The following is a 22,185-nucleotide window of genomic DNA, read 5'->3' on the forward strand; positions in this document are numbered from 1 at the left end:
TATATATACGTATATATAAATATATATACGTATATACATACATACATATATACATATATATATACATAAATACATATATTACTGATCACAGGGAATTTAAAAACACCAATGATCGCTCTGGAAAATAAAAATGTACTGTACCCAAAACAGTAACCTGAATAAAAATGGCACCACTTGACACTAAGTCTACATAAGTGTTTCAATGGCTTATAATTGCTTATTAAATGACCATGCTTATTTTGACCATAAAACGGTCAGAAAATGTCCTGTGAGTGAGTGCTTTTGTCTATTTTTTTTCCCCAGTTATTTATAGTTTACTGCATGTTGAAATAGTGTATTCACAATTTGAAATGAAGTTGTACATTTCAAATTTGAAATGTGAACAGTATAAAACATATTTAAAATAACATTTGTTTGAGTCTTTGTCTCAATGTCCAAAGACTATGTACAGGCGTTTTTTCCACTCTCTCCTCTCTGTTGACAAAGACGCTGACTCTTCCGCAACGAGCTCCCCATCGACATCCGGACAGTGGAAAGCCTCCACATCTTCCGCCACCGACTAAAAACACATTTCTTCCGACTCTACCTTGACTAAGACGACGGCGACAAAAAAAAATAAAAACTTGCTTATACATCGCACTTATGACTAGCACATCATAGTTTGGCTTACTTGAAGCTCTTACTTACTTCTAGCTCTTATTTGTACCCAATCGTTTAAATGCACTTATTGTAAGTTGCCTTGGATAAAAGCGTCTGCTAAATGACATGTAATGTAATGTAATGAGTGAAATCATCATAATAACCACACGTTGGTTTTGAAGTGCAACTTCTCAGCTTTCAGAAACCGCAGGAATTTTTCCAATAGCACAAACCATTGTGTAATTACGCTCGGTGTTAATAACATGATATAAATAAGATGTCAAACAATAGGGTGAGGGCAACAGTTGGGTGTTGCTTGTGAAAATCGCATTAGAACTTGTCTGTAATTGTTGTCGACTTCCTGTGTTGCCAACCTTGTTACTAACCCGATTATTTATTATTAGGGGTATTATTGTATGGGGCACGGTGCGACCAAAACACACAAAGTCATCGTGAAAGTCAACATGTGCACAAGCCTGAATTATCGCTGCGCTGCCAAACACACCCCATTTTAACCTTTTCTTTGTCCTCCACGGGCTACAGCACCGCGTGGCCAAGGTGATTTTCATCACGCGTAAAAGCCTCCTGATTAACGGCACATGGAGACTGCAACTGTATGTATGTTGTTATTTCCACATAATACTATGTACCTGCTTCTCTTTTTGCCATATTTCACAACATATGATGACTAATTAAAGTGCTGCAAAGCCTGGCCGGGTGTGCATCCATTTAAATGTCAGAATATCAAAGATAAAAGACGAGAGCAACTGGAATTTAGCAATTGTTGGTCACCATGGCTGAGTCACAGGACAGGAGGGAGTGCGAGTTTAGATTCAGCTCAGACAGAAAAAGTTAAATCTCACAGATAAGAAGGCCTTGAACACGCTATTATGTGCCAGCGAGGTCCTTAGGTCTCTCAGTGTGTAAAATGGTCCCATTCGCTGTAACCAAAGTGTGAAGCACTTTACTGAGTCGTTACTTTCAAAAGAGGGTGAAACGGTTCTCTGAGTGTAAATGTAACGCCGTGGCTGCAGCGCGAGGAACAAAGGCCTCCGAAAACACGGCGGCGCTTCTTTGTTTCAGGGGATCAACGCAAAAGGAAACTTAATGACGAATAATAACGTTACTTTTGGTTAGATTTGGTTAGAGTTAGTGTGGCTTGTTCTGTTAGATCGGTGCTGGCATGGCTGCGGAAAGAAAGGATCCTTTGTTCGAGGATCCTTGGCTTGGTAAGAGTTCAATATAAAAATGTGAAGTAACACAAAGTTGTTAGCACTCCTCTGTGAAAAGAATGATCCTTACGAATGGGAAAGTTCTGTCTGTGTAAATAACGAGCTGATGGAATTTAAATAACTGTGGTGGTGACCATGGAAGAAGCTGAGACTTCTTTTCTCCCTCATATTTGATTTACATTCATACTTTTTTTCTTTTTTTTTTTCCCACTTCAGCCAATAGATGCTCCTCAGTCCGGCACACTAAGTGCCCGCTGCCCTCTGTCTCACATTCAAGATGAAGGTCAGAGCAGGTGCGGGCAGTTAAGTCTTCAGCGCCGGGCGGTGGATGCACCTCAGCCACCAGCAGACACAGAGCAACCAGCCATGTCAGATATTTCCATGTCTCCAATGCTCAGTGTTCCAGTTGAGAAATCACCTGCTCTGGGACACATCAATCTTCCACGATGATGATGATGATGATGGGCCTTGGCGTCTCCCTTCCAACTATACTTCTTTTTTACACTCGACGCCCTTCCCTCTCTTGTATCCCCCCCTCTCTTTCCTCTAAGGAATGGAGCATCATTAGCAGGTAATGAAAGCAGAGGACGTGTGATCTCAGTGAATGTGTCTTTAGGGCGTACTGAACGGTGCGGACGTTCTCCTCACAGCTCAGGGGAAGATCGTGGAATTTTTCGGTTATTTTATCCTGGCTCTCAAGGAGAGACGTGGTAATTGGCTCCCCTCGGAGAATGGCTGGCGTCGGAGCAAAATGTGTCCAATTTGCTGTGGCCAGTTCATTCCACACAGCCATATATACCATGTATAATACATGTGCACCTCACTCTCTCTCTCTCTCTCTTGCCATGTGTCTTTAAGAGGGAGCAGCTCTGTTTTTCACCCCGTAGTGTGCGAGCAGGAGGGGAGCGAGAACCCCGCGTCGTGATTGGATGACACGCTGGGTGATGCATTGTTGAACTGCTTTGACCGCTGTGCTGCGAAAGTTACAATTTAGAACCCTCACTCTTGAAATATGCATCAGGAGCTTGTCAGTTAAATATAGATGTTGTGTATGGTATTGTACGTGTGTGTGGGTGACACTGACTGCTGCTGTTTCTCTCTAAGTATCACTGTATCCTGCTGGGATGTGTCTGACATGTTCCTCCTGCTTTGTTGATCAGGCTTGAAATGAAGCCGTCTCTTCTTTTGTACTTTTCAAGTGGCTGTCACCTTTAAAGCTGCAGTGTGTAATTTGGGGTGATTTTTGTTTGTTTTCTGCGTCTATTATTCGTGTGACGTGAGGGAACATTGTGGGGCACTTCTTTGTGTTTTCAGCCATACAGCAACCTGTTTGTAGATCACTAGATCTAAAGATCTAGATCTAAACACTGCTATGCTTCAAAAATACAGTCAGAGCTGATAGGCCCAATTAATATTGTGCAAAGTCATTTGAACGAAACAGACGTTTGTTTATACTTAAAAGTTACAAGCTACAAGTTTAAGATGCACGAGTGGACCTGCATACAGTATCTTCCATCTATCGTTCATCGAAACTGGAACACCTTATCACACAAGAGTTTTTCATCAACTTACGAGAATGAGCTATGCAAGCGAGACGCCAAGGAGAACGCTATGATGAGGGGTTTTTATCTCAGGCCACAGGAGCGTGTTGTACAGAGGGGTGGGTGAAGATGAATAGGATATTGGATGCATTTCATTATTCCAAGGCCAGATAGCACATCAAACTCATTTTTAACAGGAGGAACCCTAATAATGTGGCGAATCACAGCATCTACTCACAATCTGTCATCTATTATCTTTAAAATGGATAAAAAAATTTTTTTTTTAAAATGGCCAGATTCCTGTTTCGGATTACACTGTGAGTTTTATGTGTGCTATAGCCCCCGCACCAAATGCACTAAAAATGAGGGATGCCATCAGCTCCGTGTCCAGGCCTGTTCCAATAAAATTTTAAAAAAAGTGTGGTGATGATCTGCGCTTATATCGGCAAGGGGATAAAAACGGTGTTGCTAGCACTGCAGGCCTGACTGCGTGACTTGTGCATGCAGTGAGATAGCGTGCCAGAAGGCCAAGGAAATCTCATCCCCTCTATATTTCCTGGCCGGCTCGGGCCGACCACGGATGAATGATAAATGAGCTGCTAAAGTCGAGGTCCTGAGTGCAACCCACACCCATACCATAACTGTCAGTGTGGTCACTGTCACAGGATTGATGATTGAGAAGAACAATAAATGTCCCCATGGTAATTTTACAAAGAGCAGCTGTCCTGCATATGACAGATATTTAAGAACTCTTCATCGCCTCCTCTTTCATTAAAGATGTTTCCAATTACAGCAATAACAATTATTGTGATTGCATCATCCCCCCTTACCAAGGAGTGGTGATGTACAGTATGTCTGCAGCAGGCGCTGGTCGGTACAAAGTGCTCAGTCTTCCATAGAAACAGCAGTCATTGCCATGGTTACCCGAGAAATATGACATAAATTCCACCCTTTTTGCTCTTGTGTCAGTAGAATCACTGTCAGACATGATCCACACCGTCTTAGTGCCTCTAACAAGTCTAATTTAAAAATACTGCATTTTGTCGGAACAGTAATTTGGAGAAAAGGCAGTCACAGCTGAGTGGAATCTTGTGATGTAGTGTTTGGAGGAGTCTTAATGGTTAGATATGTTCTTCCTTTTATTAGGTACAATCCATTTTGGTTAAACGCACAAGCCAATAGTAAAACCGGGATAATAACTCTACCTGAGGCTAAGCGGTCTTGTGTAGCTCAAATGACGTACATCTCGGGGATGTGTTTCATACAGATCCAGCTTCGATGTTCCAGTGTTTCCTCCCTTATTGCACAGAAATCTCAATTCCATCTCAAGGACAGTCATTCGCTCTCCAATTGTTCATCTGCTGCGACGATGGAGAGTGTAAATGTTAAATGATCCTAATCTTGATGGATTCTGTGTTTTCGCGATATTCCCTCGGGGCTAAGTAGCGATTTCACACATGCCGTTGCCATGGTGAATGGAAACTTCGCTGTAGAGGTGGGAGAGTCCGTGAAAAGGTTAAGATGTCAGCGATTGGCTGAATGGGCTCTTAACACGGACAGAGGGTGATGGAGGCTCTGGACCTCTGATTGGACAGAGGGGAGACAGTTTGTGTTCTGGTTGGTCTTGCAGTGTGTCTTTGGAACCGTGAACACACACTCGCCATGTTCTCATCTGCTCCTGCTAATTAGCCGTTTGCCTGAGAGAGCACTGTGCTGCCCGCCAAACACCATTAGCCAACCAAACTGTCCCCATGAATCCCTGCCTCCACAAACAGACAGACACATGCACAATCACACCAAATCGCTCCATCACAGCACCCCCGCGGAGCCCGTTGCCACAGGAATGACAGATTTTTTACTTATCTAATACCCCAGATTCTTTGAGTGATGTGTTGATGCTGAAATTACAGGGCGTGCTTGGTTTAAGGATGGCCAAAATGAGACGTATGAGGGGGCGCACTCATCTCTCATCATCCTCCTCCTATTCTGCTCCAGCAGCATAATGAGCCATCAGCTACTGCAGACAACCTAACATCAGCCGGCCAATTAATGCCCGTGCTTCTTTTTTAATCAGGCGCCTGTGCGGATGCCTCAGTCCAACAATGTCTGGGCCTTGGCTATTTGGAGACGGTGTTTTTTTTGTGAAGCTCTATAATGATTTCCTCCAGAGAAGCAGAATTCACATTTTGCCAGATGATTAGTACTCAATGGGAGCATCTTGGACAGAAGCCTGGAGGTAGTGTTGCATCCAGTGGGGAACCACAAAGCGTGCACAATATACTGCACAATAACTACAATTAGAGTGTTTGCAGAAATGACTGCTCAGAGGGCTTCAAGAGGTGAGCGGCTCGGACGATTTGCACGCACGTTTCAAAGGTGATCAGGGATAAAAACCTGCTAAGCTACAATATAGCTATTGCCATTAAAGCGGTGGCATGAGATAAACAGTCCTTTGCAGAAGCAGAAAGAGATGTTCAAATAAGCAACAAACGGGAGCAACTTAAAAACGAAGTGGCAGCTGAAGAAGCGCTGTGACAAAGAGACCCATCTTCTCATTACTGAGTCAACAGAAGTGGCCTATGTGCGCTGCTTAAAAGGGAAAAAGGAGGATCGATTGCAACCAAAGAGCGAGAAAGAGAGACGGATAGAAGTGTGGGGGCTCTCCAAGTGGTAATATCAGAAGATAAGGAGAGCTATTCGGTTGTGGCTGACGCTCCAGTGCTGGGTCATGCATCGCTACTTTTGACAAGTGCTCAGTCTGCTGTCACTCAGCGGACTTGTTATTGGGATCGTTGTGGCAGTGGAAACCTTACTACATTTCGATCATGCATGATTTTCTGATCGCATTTCCAATGTCCTACAGCATGTTAGAGTGGTGATATGAGCCAGAAAACATCCTTCTTTCCTGTCTCCATTTGTGCCATGCTTGCTTTATGAGCCAGCATTGATTTAAATGTGAATTATAGCCTGGGACAAAGCTCTAATACTGGTGTCAGTACAGTATCTCACTTTATCTCCATTGTCTTTTTCCTCCATCCCCGAACAATCTGCAGCCACAGCATCCGCAGTCCCGTCACGAAGATGACACAGGTTATCCTGATGATAGCAGATGTCATTTAATATGATCTCCGGGGGGAAAGTGAAGGGACTAAGGCTAATGGAGAGTAGAGCAAATCTGATTTCTGTGTGACAACATTGTTCTCTTTCCTAACTCCACCTGCCAGATTGCTTTGAACTGCGGAACAGAAAGCCGGATACAGAGGTCCAAACACAGAGGAAGGTTTACGCTCAGAGAGGCTGCTTAGCTAAGCGCTAAATCATATAACCATGATACAACCAACTCCACACGAGTCTCTGTATTTCTCAGTTCAGCAGAGCTTGTGTCATCCAGTGATACCAACGCTGCACACAGGAAGTGATTTGTTTTATGCCGGGACAGACGAAGGCAACAACAACGTCGTGCTAGTAGAACGAGAAGACTGCGGAAAGGTTGGAGTATAACTGACAACACGAAGAAGCAGAAGCAGATAATTCTAATGCACTAAAAACCCAGTCGTTCAAGATCTGATAGTATTGCTTGACAGAGCCTGTTTTCTTTCTATCCATCCATCTTCTACCACTTTATCCTCCACATGAGGGTCACATCACTGCTTCTCTTCATTAAACAGACCAAAAACTAAACATTGGCTGAATAATAACACCGTACAGGCAAAAAAACAAATAAATAAATCACTAAAAGTTACGCAGTGGACCTTAAAATTTAAAATTGCCCGTAATCACACACTGAATATGGAATCTGCACCTCAATCTATCATGATAATATACAGTATAAAAGTGGGTAAGTGATTACAGCGACCGAAAAGGCTGCACCCCGCAGCAGTCGGTACAGGAGACGATTGCATAATTACGAACGCATCCACTAATTGCCTTTTGTCACTTAACATTGAATTTTACTGCACTTTACTGGCACAGACATAAATATGCCCAATTTTCCAACCCCATGGGAATCCTTTTTTTGCCGTGCGCTTGCTAAATTTTCATCAAAACACCTGAGGTGATGTAAAAAGATGGGCATTAATGGTAAACAAATAAATCATGCAAAATATTACCGCGCTCTCATGAGAAAATGCTACCATCGCCGGTGCCCTATAAAGGTCAGCGGTAGCATATTCACGGAGATGAAGAGCGATGGCACATGAGTCAAGTCTCAGAGTTGAAGTCAAAGTGACAGGTCGGACAGACGGAGGCTGACAGGGAGGGGCGTTTAAATCTCCAGCTGCAGAGACATACGGTGCCACGGCCGGTCAACGGATACGCTTTCTTTACTGGTGGATTAGCAACTTCTTCTCCTTCGCCCAACTGCCACGACCTATTACGATCTATTGTAGGTGCACTAGAGGAAGTGGTGCGGCAAGTAACACTTCCATTGCGACGACTGGATTCACTAACGACAAGGAACATGTGAAAGATGGTACAACAGAGAGTCAGACGAAACTGCAAGGCAGAATCTTTCTATGGGAGCCTTTGCTGGAAAAGAAAGGAACAAACAAGAAAACAAGTGTTACCTCTCCACCCTCTGCCTCCAACCGTCGCCCCTGCGTTGCAGAAGAACGCTGTCATAAGCGACTTGGATCACACGTCTGTCTCTCTGTCAACTTCATTTCCCAGAATTCCGCACCTTCACTATCCTGTCTCCTTCAAGGACAGGGTTAGTCACTGAGGCCTGCTGCGTTCAGTCATGTTAACAGATTAAAGTGCGTGAGACGCGCGTCTGTTTTTGAGTCTTGACATCTTGTGTGATGCGTGCAGTTTCCAGCAAAAACTATAGACAAGCTCAAGATCTGTTGATAATGATACTGACAATCTACCAGCAATGTTACATAAAAAAGGCAATTTTCACTCTGAATACATGGAAAAAACATAAATATTATATGTTTAGCAACTATATGTGGACAAATTGGAGGCTTTAAATACAGGGGAAACTGTATGTACAGTAGATTATAATTACATCAGGTGAGGGTAGATTGTTTCCCTCTCTCTACAGCAGACATACAGCTGGTGTACAAAAGTGTGAGTTATGCCATGCAGCAGTGACACACACACACGCACGCACGCACGCACGCACACCACTTACACAATTTTCTCTGTAGCTCCAAAAAGAAACAGGAGTTAAACAATAGAGAGAAAAAAAGAATGACCACTTGTCTAATTAGTAAAAGTGGACTGTTATGTTTAAAGAATGTACTCTCGGCGTGTAGGAGCTAATTACATGAAGGCTGCAGCCTCCTCTTGCAGTCTGGCTGGTGTTAATCACACAATGATGCACATGTTATTCCTTCATGGCGTGTGACTGTGCATCTTTGTACAGAGAGGCCGCGCAGCACCGCTCTGAGGCTCCGGGAACGTTTACAAACAGAAATGCACAACACATACGGAGGCAGGTGCGCAAACAGATAATGTAAACACACACATCACGGCACACAACGCATGGATGCACACATATGTGCAAATACAATGCGGGAAATAGACAATTGTGAAACAGAAGAAGAAGAAAAAACACACACTCGTACTGCACTGTGCTGCTCAAAGGTCAGATATCCTTCTCTGAAATATGTATGATAATAACAAGAATAATAATGATGTGACTGTTCTCATTCTGCATGCGTCACACATTCACAACAAACCCCTCTTATCTCTTCAGCTGACACAAGCTCCCCATAATTAAATGTGACTTCTGTCATCTTTCCAGCTCAAACAAATCAAATACTGACACACAATCCCAGCGGCCTTTCATGAAGCCTAACCTCACTGACGTTAGGGTGGGCCACAGTAAGGGAGTGAGGGGAAAAACAAAACAACATGTCAGACAGATGCTTTTAGATCAAAGTTGGCTGGACACAGACCAAGCATTGCAATGTGGAATGATTTACAAAAAAACCAATGGCCATCAAAGGGCTCTTTTCCCCCCACGGAGATGTGCGGTGGGATATGTCCAGCGTAGCCTGTGTTCTTATCATCAAAGTAAATGACTCTCTCACTGTGGGTCATTACTGCAAGCGGCTCCTGTCAATAATGAGTAAGCATCCCTTAATCTAATTTGACAGAGGGGCCACAGCTCTGGTGAAAAGCTCTCCCACCCTTCTCCATAAAGAGCAATGGGCTGCTTGCTGTGCACACACTCCCTGTGAAATGAGACGGGGGCAGACGAGAGGGTTCCTTATGTTTGTTTTTGTGTACATGCGCAAACATTTCTTCAAATCAAAGTCGGGTTTTATTTGTTCAGCCCAAACACACAAATCACAGCTCGCTGCAGTCTGTAAATGCGGCGACATTCGTGTCCTTAGACCCCGGGTTTGGAGGTTTGACGGGAAAGAAAACAGAAAGGAAGCTCAGGAAGAGTCACAGAGCAACACACTGCAATCTACCCGTGCACTTTAAAACCAGGTGCAAGGAGAGGTGCAATATGACGAGCACCATGGAAGTGGTAGATCCGCACTCGGACTTTAGTATTAAATATGCTAGGCACTTTACCGCCCAAAACAACACACTTGAACTATTCTAGCTTGTCATAAGTAACATGTTTTTTTTATATTTATCGTGTGTGATCTGGTCTAAAAACATCTTTACTGCTGTCAATGTTCTTTGTTTCGTCTTTGTTATTTGACATTGCTGTTATGTGTTTTGTGTTACCATCCACCTGCAAACTGGCTATAATCTTGTGTATTTACATGAGAATGTCTAGTAATATGTTCGGTCCCTATTTTAAATAAGAAAAAAATGTATTACAGCATTCATACCCAGGATTTTTAACCCATTGTGAAGCCACAAAAAGGATCAAAAGATCTCTTTTGCAAAGGGAGCATAATAACATTAAAAACAACAGATACAATTTAAGTTACATTAAACACTTGCACCCAGACAAAGGTCAAATGAAACAGCTTCACCAGAGCTTTGAACTCATTCAATGTAAAGAGGGCTTTAATTTCAAGTTCAGACTGAAATTAAGTGCTGAAAATCTACACACTTTCTCCCCCACTGCAGTTTGTATGTTGGGGGACGATGCTAATGGCTGGAGGACGCCAGCTTTGCATTGCAGTAGAAATGACATCAGCCAAAGCCTGAGTGTGAATGCTGACAAAACACATTCGCTCTGGTCAAAAACCTGCTCAAACAAGTGTTACAGTAGTAACATTCGAGATGGGTGTTAAAATAGTGGTTAAAATAGCAGTAAAAGTTCTTAAATGGATCACGGCAACCGTGAAGCACCTGCAGTCAAACAAGCGGCTTAATTTCTCTGCTTTGATGTGGTGGTTGGAGCTTCTGTTGTGATCAAAGTGCTCATGCCAAAATATATTGACTGTGACTGATTTAATTATTGATGGGTGGCTGCTTGTGTTTTGCTGACTGACCCCATCCGACCGTCCTGTGCGATGCCTCAAGGATGGTAGATCCTCTGCTTTTTTCCTCCTCCTCCTCCTCCTCCTCCACACTGCCTTCCCCACCACTGGGCTCCAGTCAGATTTCCCTGTCAGACAGTCAAGCCGGCTCAACACTAATGCAATGTGACCACTTCCCGCCCTCCACCTCTCTTTGTGATGTCAAGGACGTATATATTCGGCAGCACTATCAGTGTGGAACAGCTGTACTCACTCCAGCGCTCAGTGCCCGTCACCGTGGGTGCTTGGCCGTGGTTAGGAGCCCTCTTAGGCACTAAAGGTCATTATTGATTTATTCCGGCAGAGGCAGCGCCGCAGACCCACGACGCCACTGGCAAACATCGGAAATCAATTATACACAACAATGAGATAAAATAAAACTGTCAAAGTTGATTTTCGAAGCTCTTAGGAGGATGAGTTGAATTTGTAAAAAATATGATTGATATGATCGGGTATACAGTTTATTGGTTTTGGACAGAGTTGCTTCAGAATGGTCAAAGACGCTTGTTGTTAATTAATTAGCTCAATTAATGTGTCAGATGCTATATATAAAAAGTCCAAAAGTAAACTCTGCTGGTTTGACTGGAAGTCTCGTGGGGGGGGGGTTATAGGCCACATGTTCAGGCTTTAAAAAATGTGTTATATGTTGTTGAGTCAAAGTTATGATTAATTAAAAAGTTGTGATATAAAGTAACAATAATTGTGCAGAAGTCACAAAATTCAGCTGAATTTCTTATCAGAAAGAGGGCTTTATTTTTGTGGTGGTGCACACTGAGGTGGGCGTTAGTTAAGATGTATAACACGGCGATCACAATCTGCACATAAATTTAATACATTTTTAAAGTGTTTCTTTTAAAACCTCATCAGCGCTCGCAGATTTTAAGGTTTAAAAGCTAAGACAGAGTCTTATGAGTCAGAATAAACACACACACGCACACAAAAGTTGACTTTAATTTGTGGATATTTTACCCTTGAGTTTTTGTTTGATTCGTCTTTGTTTCTGCTCTTTTTTTCTCAAAGACAAATTCGACAACAAATTCTGAACGTGAAGTTAAAGGTCCTCTTTGAGTATTATTATTATTATCTGATTTTGACAACTGCCTTTGTCTCCAGTTTGGCTTTTATTATTTCAGATGAATTGCCGTATCATGTTACCTTGTAATGATTTAATGAAATTACCTTGATTTCTCTAACCAATTTCCCATCAAGCTTTTGATGTTACTTCTTTTGTTTCTCGTGCACAGGTTTTTTTTTCTTTTATTCTTTTAAATAAAACTAACTTTGTACAAAATTTCCACAATCAACATGAAAACTATTTTCTGTATAAACTGCAAGAAAAGAGTTCCTCTTTTAAAGTTATTATTTTCCCACTGTTAAAAGGTTTACAGTTGTGTCTTATCACCGGTGTCAGGTTGGTTATGGCTACAGGTTTCCCAGGGTAATTGAAGTTTTAATAAGTAATTTGTAAAACAAATTGTTTGTGTTTGTTTGTTATTCTGTTCAAAACTTGGCTCTCGGGAGGAAAAACCTGCTTCACACCTGTCTACATATCACACATGCAAATCTGATTAAATATTGAACAATCACTCCAAATCCATACCGTTCACCACAGTGACACTCAAGTGAATTGACAAGTGGGTCCCGACCGCCATGCAGCAGCTGTTATGTAACACTGGATTACACACACACACAAACAGAGAATCTATCCAATGTTAAGATGCATTTTTTCTAATTCTTTCGAGCATTTATGAACATGTTTGTTTGCATAAATTGGAGAAGAGGATAGCGGTTTCACATTAAGCGTTCAACATAGATTAGTCCGAGAGCAAACCTGGGTTTAGACTTATCTCGCTCCGTCCAAACAAGACTTTACATAAGCACACTTTGCTTTCACATGCTAACGACGAGTCACCAGCTAAAGCCGCTCTGGTCTGTGATGTAATAGGTCAACTGGAAAAAATTATTAATTGTTAAAGCACTAGATAATACGATTAATGTCATTATCCTTGATGGTAAATTCTTTAAATAACTCAATTATTAGTGGATGATAACATGGTCATTTCAAGGGTGTGAGGCCCAACCAGAATCTCCCTGTGGTCCTCTATTCCCTAGAGACACATGATACTAAAGCACAAACCTGCCATTCATTCAGACTGAATCTTCTCGACTGACAAACTAGTTGTTTTTAGCATTGAATTGACAAACAAACAACCCACTTTTATGCTCGTATTGTACAAACCAAACCCTTTACAGAACGACAATATTCAATAAATATGAATTGACGAGGCTGCTGGAAGTAGGAGTCTCAGAAAATGATTACTCTTATCGTCAGATTAATCGATTATGAAAATAATGATTGGTTGCAGCTCTAGTCCAAAAAATGTCAGAAGATGTAGAAAAATATTGACCAGTGTTTGTCAAACCTGGAAATGACGACATTCTCAAATGTCTTGTTTTTGTCCACAAACAAAAATGATTCAGTTTTAATGATTTCTTTGTTATACGGAGGAAAGAAACCAGAAACTATTTACATTTAAGAAGCTTAAACGATCAGAAAATCTTGTTTTGATAATCAAAAAAGCTTCAAACCAATGAATCGATTATCAAAATAGTTGACGATTCATTTTGTAAGCGATTAATAATCGATTATTCCAGTAATTGTTTCAGCTCTACTGTCAGTAAAAAAAAAAAAAAAAAAACTGAACTGAACTGGTGGATTCAGACACATTTCACAGTGGTCCAATTAAAAGAAGAATCCGAGCTACAACCACAGCTCGACTTAACTGTGCATGGAAATGTCATATATGATCAGACTCTCCTGCTATATGTGCACGAGAGCGTACGTCCGCCTACGTCTGCTCCTCATTTGACCAAAAGTAATATCAGGGACGAGGGAGACGAGAATGGGACAAACACGTAAATCCTCTGCTACACTGCTGGCACAGCAGGTCTCAAAGCGTCATCGTCAAGTGTGACTCATCTCATTTTAATATGCTACTTTGATGAGCTGGTGGTGGGGAGGGAGTCTACTGAGACCGCACACACTCTCTCTCTCTCACACACACACACACACTCGTATAACACGTGGTTAGCAGCCACTTCAATAATGCAGATGTGGTCATTAACGGGATAATTTGTCGCCTCGTTCTGCTGCATTGAGGTTGTTCTTCCCCGTGTACACACACACACACACACACACACACACACACACACACACACACACACACACACACACCTTCTCAGAGCTTTATCTACTGTCACACAAACGTGCACACGTCACGCGAGTTTCACGAGAAATCGCACTGACAGATGCACGTGTCCTTTGACCCGCACATGTGACCTGGGCGCCACCAGCTAGCATGGGAGTTGGGGCCTGCAGCAGCCTGTGCATGTGTGTGTCCATGCGTACTGTAGGACCATGCGTGTGTGTGTGTGTGTGTCGCGGTGTAACACTGCAGGTGGGACGGCCGCATGTGCCCGCTGATGCACTCGCGTCCTCCGGGGCAAGATGTACCAAGAAAGCAAAAGTGTCAGGGGGATGGGGGAAGTCACGCAAGTGTTTTCCCTCCATCTGTTTGTCCGTATGAACAGATGTCTAAAGTGGAATTGAAAGAAAGACGCATCACACCGTTATACAGTATCCTGTGTATGTACAATACTCGTAGAAAATCAAATGAGTTGTTGCCCGAGGGCTGTTTGGGATATGATGGCAGTTTGAGGTATATGAAGGGGAAATGCTGTGTAAAGAGACACTATACACTTCTGTTTATTTTCTCCATTTTCAGCACGTCTCCTCTGCTCCACACTAACACGCGAGAATGAAGAAATACATTCAGGACAAATTTCCATTTACTCCCCCCCCCCATCTTCTTCCAGCTACCTCCTCTTCCCAAGAATGGAACATTAACTGGGCTTGACTTCATTTGTCAGAGCTTCTTTATATCCACCGCTAATGACCTTTCTCTTTAAATAAGAAAACGTCTCACTGCTAACGCTGTGTCTCACTGCAAAATGACCTTGCCTGATATCGGTGGCCCCGTTCCGCACTATATTTAGGTGCCGAGCCTCAGACTGTGGCAGTGAGAGAGAGGTATGGGATGGCAGTTGGGACACCCCACCTTGCTCAGCATAATCCAGTGGGATTTGTGGTTCCAAACCTTAGCACTATATTCAGCAGAGCTGCTCCGAGCATGAACTGGCAAGATGGGAGGTAATTAGTGCCACTCAGCGAGTCATTCACCAGACGACGATACGAACGGGCCAGCACTGTTCGCTACGCGTTGAACTCACACGGGGTGTGAGTGAGTGTGACACACTGTCGAAATCACAATGAGTTTTCATTTTAACACACATCACACATCACACACCTTTCTTTGCTTTTTTTTTTTTACTGTGCATATATTCAACTGTGAATACAGCCCGAGTCTGAACAGGAAATAAGTCTGAAGGTCAGTTTATTAAACGTGAGTCGCAAGATCATTTTTGCAGAGCGATACTGAAGAAATGAAAATGACAAAAAGAGTCAGAGATGGATGGACGCACACAGGAGAGCTGCCCAACAATGAATCCTATACGTGTGAGAAATCAATGCCAAATATGTGTCTACCTACTGAAAATACAATTATTCTCCCTTTCTCTTCATAACACAGTAGTGACAAGTGTATTCTGGTTTAAGGACGTCATTGCAATAATTGGGCTCTTCTAAATAAAAGAACCTATTTACAAAGCACTGCCTCTTCATTTCCTGACATTATCACACAATAAAACATATCCACTTCTACAGCTCATTTCAGGAAATTAAAATTTGAACCCTGAATTTTGTTATTGTATAGTTATGTTGGGAAAAACAGGCCAATTTCCTAAAATCCTGACTACGCTTTGAACACTCTTATGACCATCTTGATAAGCAGGCCGCCTGGTTTTATATTGATTTTATGCAGAGTGCCTCTGCTTCCTTTTTCCAAGATAATTCATATCAGGAATTTATTCAACCATTTAGGAATCACGGTACTGAGAAGCTGACGTCACAAATGTGTGATTGGACGGCTGTTCCGTGGACGTCCTGAGAGCTAAGTATATGGCTGCAAAGCTCTATTTTTCTGCTTTCTGGTATCCACCCATCCGTCTTCTATCACTTTGACCTCCACATGAATGAATACACTACATAAAACATAAACACAGACAATCATTTAAAACCCTCGTTCAACTAAGAGCTTGTTTAAAAAGCCAGATCTTCAGCTGCTTTTTAAAAAAAGTGGACACAGCGCAATGTGAGTGGTAAAGCGCTTCAAAATCTAGGTGCTCCTACCTGGAAGGAACGGTCTTCCACTAGTTTTGTACTTTGATTGGGGAACCACTAAAATCCTCTGATCTGCTGACCTGAGATTACGTCTTGGGGAGTAAAGGTGCAGCAGCATAGTAGTAGTCGCAAGAAACTGGATTCTAAAATGAACTGCTAACCAGTGAAGGGATGCTAAAATAGGGGAGATATGTGCTCTTTTGCCGGTGTGAGTTAAAAGTCCAGCTGCCAAATTCTGGACAGTCTGCAGACGTCTGGTCAAGCTCCTTCTTATTAAAACAAGTAAAAACCATTGCAGTAGTCGAGGCGAGATGAGACAAAAGCATGTAGGATCATTTCTAATTCAGCCTTTGACACAAAAGGTCTGAGTTTGGAAAATGTTACCTAGGTGAAAATAGCAGTTTGTGATTAGCTGTTTTGAGGTGGTTCATAGGGCAAAAGGAAGTCCATAGTTTTCGAATTTTCTAGATATTACAAACGGTAATGAGAAGTGCGCATGGCAAACATGGGGAACAGAAGGGTTAAGTCCCGCTCTTACTTGTCGGATCAGAAAATGATTTCCTCACTGCTCTCTCTGCTGCTGCCGAGGCCCTCGAGTAGTGATCTATTTAACAGACGTGCCTTCCTACTCTCCACCCTACTTGGTAAACGCTCGCTGACAACAGTGTGTGTGCTTATGCACTCTTTAAGCAAAGGGTCTGCAGCAATAGAGAGGAAATTGATTAAAGTATTTATGCAGGGGGGAGTTAACAGCGCATACTGCCGATGCAGTTTCACATGAGAGAAATGTGAGCGACCAAGCAAACATTCCATTACAACTGATGCCGAAAACAAGTTGCCAGCGTAAAAGCCTGGGGCAACTTTCATAAAAATAAAGTGATACTTTATTGATTCCACAGAGAAAGTCTCCTTCCACCTTATCCCCATGTGTGGATTTTGGAGGCCGGTTAAGCCGTACACGAAAAGCTCCAGTAAATTCAGTGGCTCAAACTAAAGTAACCCAGTATTTGTGAATGGGTGTGGACCCTGTCAGCTCTTTCAAAGGAGTGTTATCAATGGACTGGGCCAGAATTCATCTGAAAGCCCGTGGATAGACCTCAAACCAATCAGGGCAACGCAACATGAGATGAAGCAACCAGCAAGGTTTCATCCAGACCTGGTACTAAGAAAAAATGTGACGTTCATTTCACCGGGGGTTTAATCAAGGTGTGAAACTGTGAAACTGTAAACTGTTCCCAGGATTTCACAGGCTTTAAACTGTAAATCTCACAATAAATGATATCATTATGATCGGACCATAACAATTTACAATATCACTCCATACTGTTGTGTTTTATTGTGAAATTAACATAGGTGCGGCTATTACAGAAATCTCTCCCAACAGTTAAACACAATTTTAATACGAGAAGAAACTGCCAATTGACAGTAATACACTGCACTATATGGGATTGCTTTTGTGAAGTTACAGAAAAGTTTACTCAAGTTGCAAATAAATGAAGGTGTGGAGTCACTTGCTGATTGGCTCCAGTGTCCTGACTGGATAAGTATCCATGTCAATCAATGAAATATTAACATAGCCATGTGAGAGTTTACTAAGAATCACTCGTTTTTTTCATGAATAAAGAAATACATTTTACCTCGAGACAAATGCAGCTTGTTTTCGCACAGGCGTCAATTAAATGCAAGAACACTATCTACTTTGTGTCAGAGTGAGGATGAGTTATTGAACATTCTGTGCAGCTCCATCACAAATGTCGAGAGGACCTCATATTGTCACCCCGAATACCAGTCCTCGCATTCTCGTCTGACAGAGGCCTTGATCCGTCTCCTCCATGCATTAGATAACATCTCTTTTGCAATCGCGCAGCATAATTCTGTTGTACTGCTCCCAAATTTTAAGTCCTTGTCTTGTTTCTTGTTTCCTGTGTCAGGAACAATTAGGTAAGGTTAAGGAATGCTTAATCTCCTCAGCCCCTTTGATTATTCTCCAAATGTGACTCACACCTTGCCAACTCCCAACTGGAGTAATTAGTCCAGTTTCAGTGCGAAAACTGCTTTGGCTCTGTTGGAAAGCTGAGTTTTATTCAGCAAATCCGCTGTAAGGATTACATTCATTCAGCAGGACTGGAGTGACTGGAAGGATTCATACGCAGTCTTAATGCCAACATACTGCATGTAAGCACACGTTTACCAGTGCTGTGTAACACTGAAGCAACAACACTTTTATTCCGATTGGCCAAAAACTTATTTTACATTTAGAGAGTCTATTTCATGCTCATTTGAATATAATCAAACAAATACAAATAATTTTTTCCAACCATTTGCATATTATGGTACAAAATATACCCCTCTCTGTTTTTGTACTATTACTTTTGATTTGTTGCATCTAGAGCCTGAACGATAACATTTTCAAAACCGGATAGAATAATGATAGTTTGAACCATGAAACTGCTAATAGCTACTTAAACAGCTAACAGCTCTGTGCCAACTATTACCAAAATTTAAAATTTAAAAAACACCAGAAATGACAAAATTCCATCAATTATTCAGTGCAGCTATTTCCTGCTATGAGGGCAATTTTGGGGGTTATGGTTGACAGGAAGTAGCCGTATTTTGCATGTGTTTACAGAAGTACTGAAATTTCTGAGGGTCTATGAATGCACCTCTAATCTCCATCTGCTGTGGACCCCACATTACTTGCAGCCATGGTTGCTACTAGTGCCTGTGTAGCATGCATGTAGGGCGGAGGCAGCACAGCCATCAGCCCCTATCAGAGCTAATGTCAGCCAACACCACAACGTTGTAAAATATTGGCTAATACAAAATCTGTCAACCTCGAGCTACATCGTCCCAATTAATTGAAAATCCCTCTCCCTTACAAAATATGAGCTTTGAGCTGAATTTCTTATCAGGAAGAGGGCTTCCTTTTTGTGGTGGTGCACACTGAGGTGGGGGTTAGTTAAGATGTATAACACGTCGATCACAATCAGCACAGGATTTTCAGTTGTTCACTGGAGTGTTTGTAGCACAGAATTTCGTTGGATTAGAATGAATATGCTAAAACATCAGTGTAATTACCAAATCTGATCTCTCTGTTTTTCTTCCCTTTCTTCCATGTGATGCCACAGGGACCGACTGTGGAGTGTGGAGGGATAAATGGGATAAAGACTGGAATAGCTGGGTCTTCTCTCACCGGGCGGGCACATGAATCAAGTGCACCCCTGTGAGTTGTCCTTTGCGTTAGGCAGATGGAATTGCGTCTGTCGCTGCCTGTGTGGTCGCCGCTGAATGATCGTATGCAAGAATGATGGAAGCAAAAAGGAGCCTGCAGGGTGGCGTGACTACAAAGTCACTGGTGTCATTTTGTACATCTGACAACAGAAGTCAACTCTTACTTGCTCTCACTTTGTCACTTGCAAATCTAAGTCTTAAGGGTTTTTTTGGTCATTGGTTTTGAGGTATGCCACGACACAGCTAGAATTAGGATACCTGTACATAATTGTTTAAAGTGTGTCTTGTCATACGTCAGAACTACAACTTTAACCCAAATTGTTCAGCCCTATCCCAAATACAAAACCCCACCATCATTCTATGCTGATTTATATCCAGTGTCATTGAAAATGACTGTAAATTTGTCATGCAGACACTTAACATTCCCTAAATATGTGAGTATGTTTAATCATGACCTGCCAGAAACTCACAGGTCTTGCTCTTGTAATTGGCTCTGACTTTACCTTGATATAAAGGTCCGCACAAGTTGTTTTAGGAGCAAATGGACCTATTAGACCCCGTCCCCAAGAGGAACCGACCCTAATGATACTCCATTGTGATTTAATGTCCCAGGTGTGGTCACGGTGTCTTGCTTTTATTTTTTTTCCTCCTCTTCTGCCTGAGCTTGCTCGTCTGCCAGGCAAACCCATCTATCAGCTTTGTGCTGTCGAGGCTCGGTGGCAAAGCTCAGTGGTCCTCCAAGGTCTTCTTAGATATGAATGACTGACCATATTCCCATTCTTTCCATCTTACTCACGTGGAGAGATGCACTGAGTGAGAAGGACACGGCCGCTGAATATTATCTCCATAAAAAGACAAAAACATGCTGTTTTAAAGGAGTGACACGAAGCTCATTATACTGGGGTTTTTTCTTGTAATCCCATGAATCTATTTTAAGTGTGCGACCTCTACAAGCTTCCTCTTCTCTAGTGGAATGAGTGGAATCGAGAGTTAATCAGCAAATAGTCGCTACTTGTACTGTATGTACCACATACATTGCCACACACACAGAGAAACACACATATATGTTATAAATGCAATTTTTTTTTCACTTACCCCCCTGCCTTTAATGGCTGACACAGCTCCCCTAATTGTTGGCTTTGATTCCCTGGGGCTGCTTTTCTTAGCCTATAAATGGAAAGAAAAGAGTAAACCTTGCGTGACACTGTTACTATGACAACAAGCTTGTGGAAAGTGTACATAACGACACCCCCCATCACTCCACACAGACGCACACATTATCCTATATACTCAGCTGCACAAACTTCCCAGCTGAAGCAGTACGAGCACATGTCATGCTGGGTGGAGATGCACAGCTGTTGACGGGTAAGCCTGCCAAAATTGCCCGGCCGCCTCTTTCCTTGGACCCAAATCAAATCCCCTATTTGTTTATGTTATTATAATAATAAAGGGTAGCATTTCCATATGAATATCAATATTTCAGTAGGAAGCGAGGCGTTGCTGTGAACACACTGGATTGCTGGCCTGGAGGACGGCATGATATGAATGGGGTTCAATTTGGAGTGTAATTTCACTCATCTGATTTTCTCTTCCTCAGATGATCTGGAAAAGGAGGTATTTTTAGAGCCCAGGTGCTTATCCTCTGTGTGCTGCTGGAGGCTAATGTTAAATGAACACATCAATCTTGGACGTTTCAGAGTGAGAGGGGAGCAGCGGTGGCACAGTCTCAGTGGCAGTGGGTTCCCTGCCAACTCTGTGATTCTAAAGCTCTCACTTTTCTATCGCAATGGATCGGCGCAGCCACAGGGCGTTATTGGCTTCTCAGTGCGAGTCATTCATGTCACTTGACTAATAGCAATTTTACCTAATACCTCAGAGTATAAATGACAAAAGAGACAGGTACAAAATCAGTAATAAACATGCTAATGTTATCAGAATCATTCCATTTCCAAATGTGTGTTTCCTATCACACATGGATGAAAATGCTGGGAGCATTTTACAGTCACAATCACTTCTTAAACACATTTCCTAAGTTCAGTCTTATCATAATTAAACCATGTATTGCAACGAATGGAAATGCAGTTAGAGTTGGTTCTTAGCCAAAACAAGAACCATATCATACATTAATTACACAGCATTTAATGGTCTGATGTGAAAGAATTAGCGCCATCTAATGGTGACAGTGCAAGTGGGTCAGGGATCTACTACACCAGGATGTAAAACTTTCAGAACTCTCTCCAGTTTCCCTCCTTCTCCTGGTTTATGCATCAGGCTTATGTGGGTGAAGCTGTTCTTTTGCATTTGCATAGTAAAAAAAACAAACAAACATAAAAATGAAAGGTGGCGGCCTCACTAAAGCGAGGCCCTTTCCTATAAAACGTAAAAAGGAAATTTGTAAACCAAAAAAGAAACAAACATTTCATCCATTTTGAAGCAACTCTGCATTCATATAAACATATTTATGGGTAGTATACTACATTGAGTTTCTGCCAGTGCACCCTCCTCCACACTTGACCTTTAAGTACATCAACATAAGATGTATGTACACTAAGTGCCGAACAATGTACTGATCCAAATGCAACTACCCAATCAATCACACCACACTGTGATGAGTCATCACTCTTTCCAGTGATCTAAATGACCATGCAGGTGGGTCAGTGGTCATTAGTTGTTGTCTAATACATCACGCCAATGAAATATCCAGTATTTAAGCAGCGAGTATGAGATTTTTGAGTTATGTGCTGTTGTTCCAGCCTGATGGGGAGACGTGACGTCCAATCAGTCAACCTCCTGCTGGGGTAGATTAC

At 42.2% G+C, this 22,185-nt stretch overlaps 1 long non-coding RNA gene across 2 annotated transcripts in view; it reads right to left on the minus strand.

Annotated features, from left to right (window-relative positions):
* The window catches only part of LOC131456871 (uncharacterized), a 238,869-nt gene that overhangs the window by 23,421 nt on the left and 193,263 nt on the right, over nt 1–22,185 (minus strand). For both annotated transcript variants that reach the window (XR_009239948.1, XR_009239949.1), the window contains one exon: nt 20,474–20,545. This is a non-coding gene — a long non-coding RNA (uncharacterized LOC131456871). The remainder of the gene's footprint in view (nt 1–20,473; nt 20,546–22,185) is intronic.

This window comes from Solea solea, chromosome 3, assembly GCF_958295425.1.
Source record: "Solea solea chromosome 3, fSolSol10.1, whole genome shotgun sequence".
NCBI classification, from domain to species: domain Eukaryota; kingdom Metazoa; phylum Chordata; class Actinopteri; order Pleuronectiformes; family Soleidae; genus Solea; species Solea solea.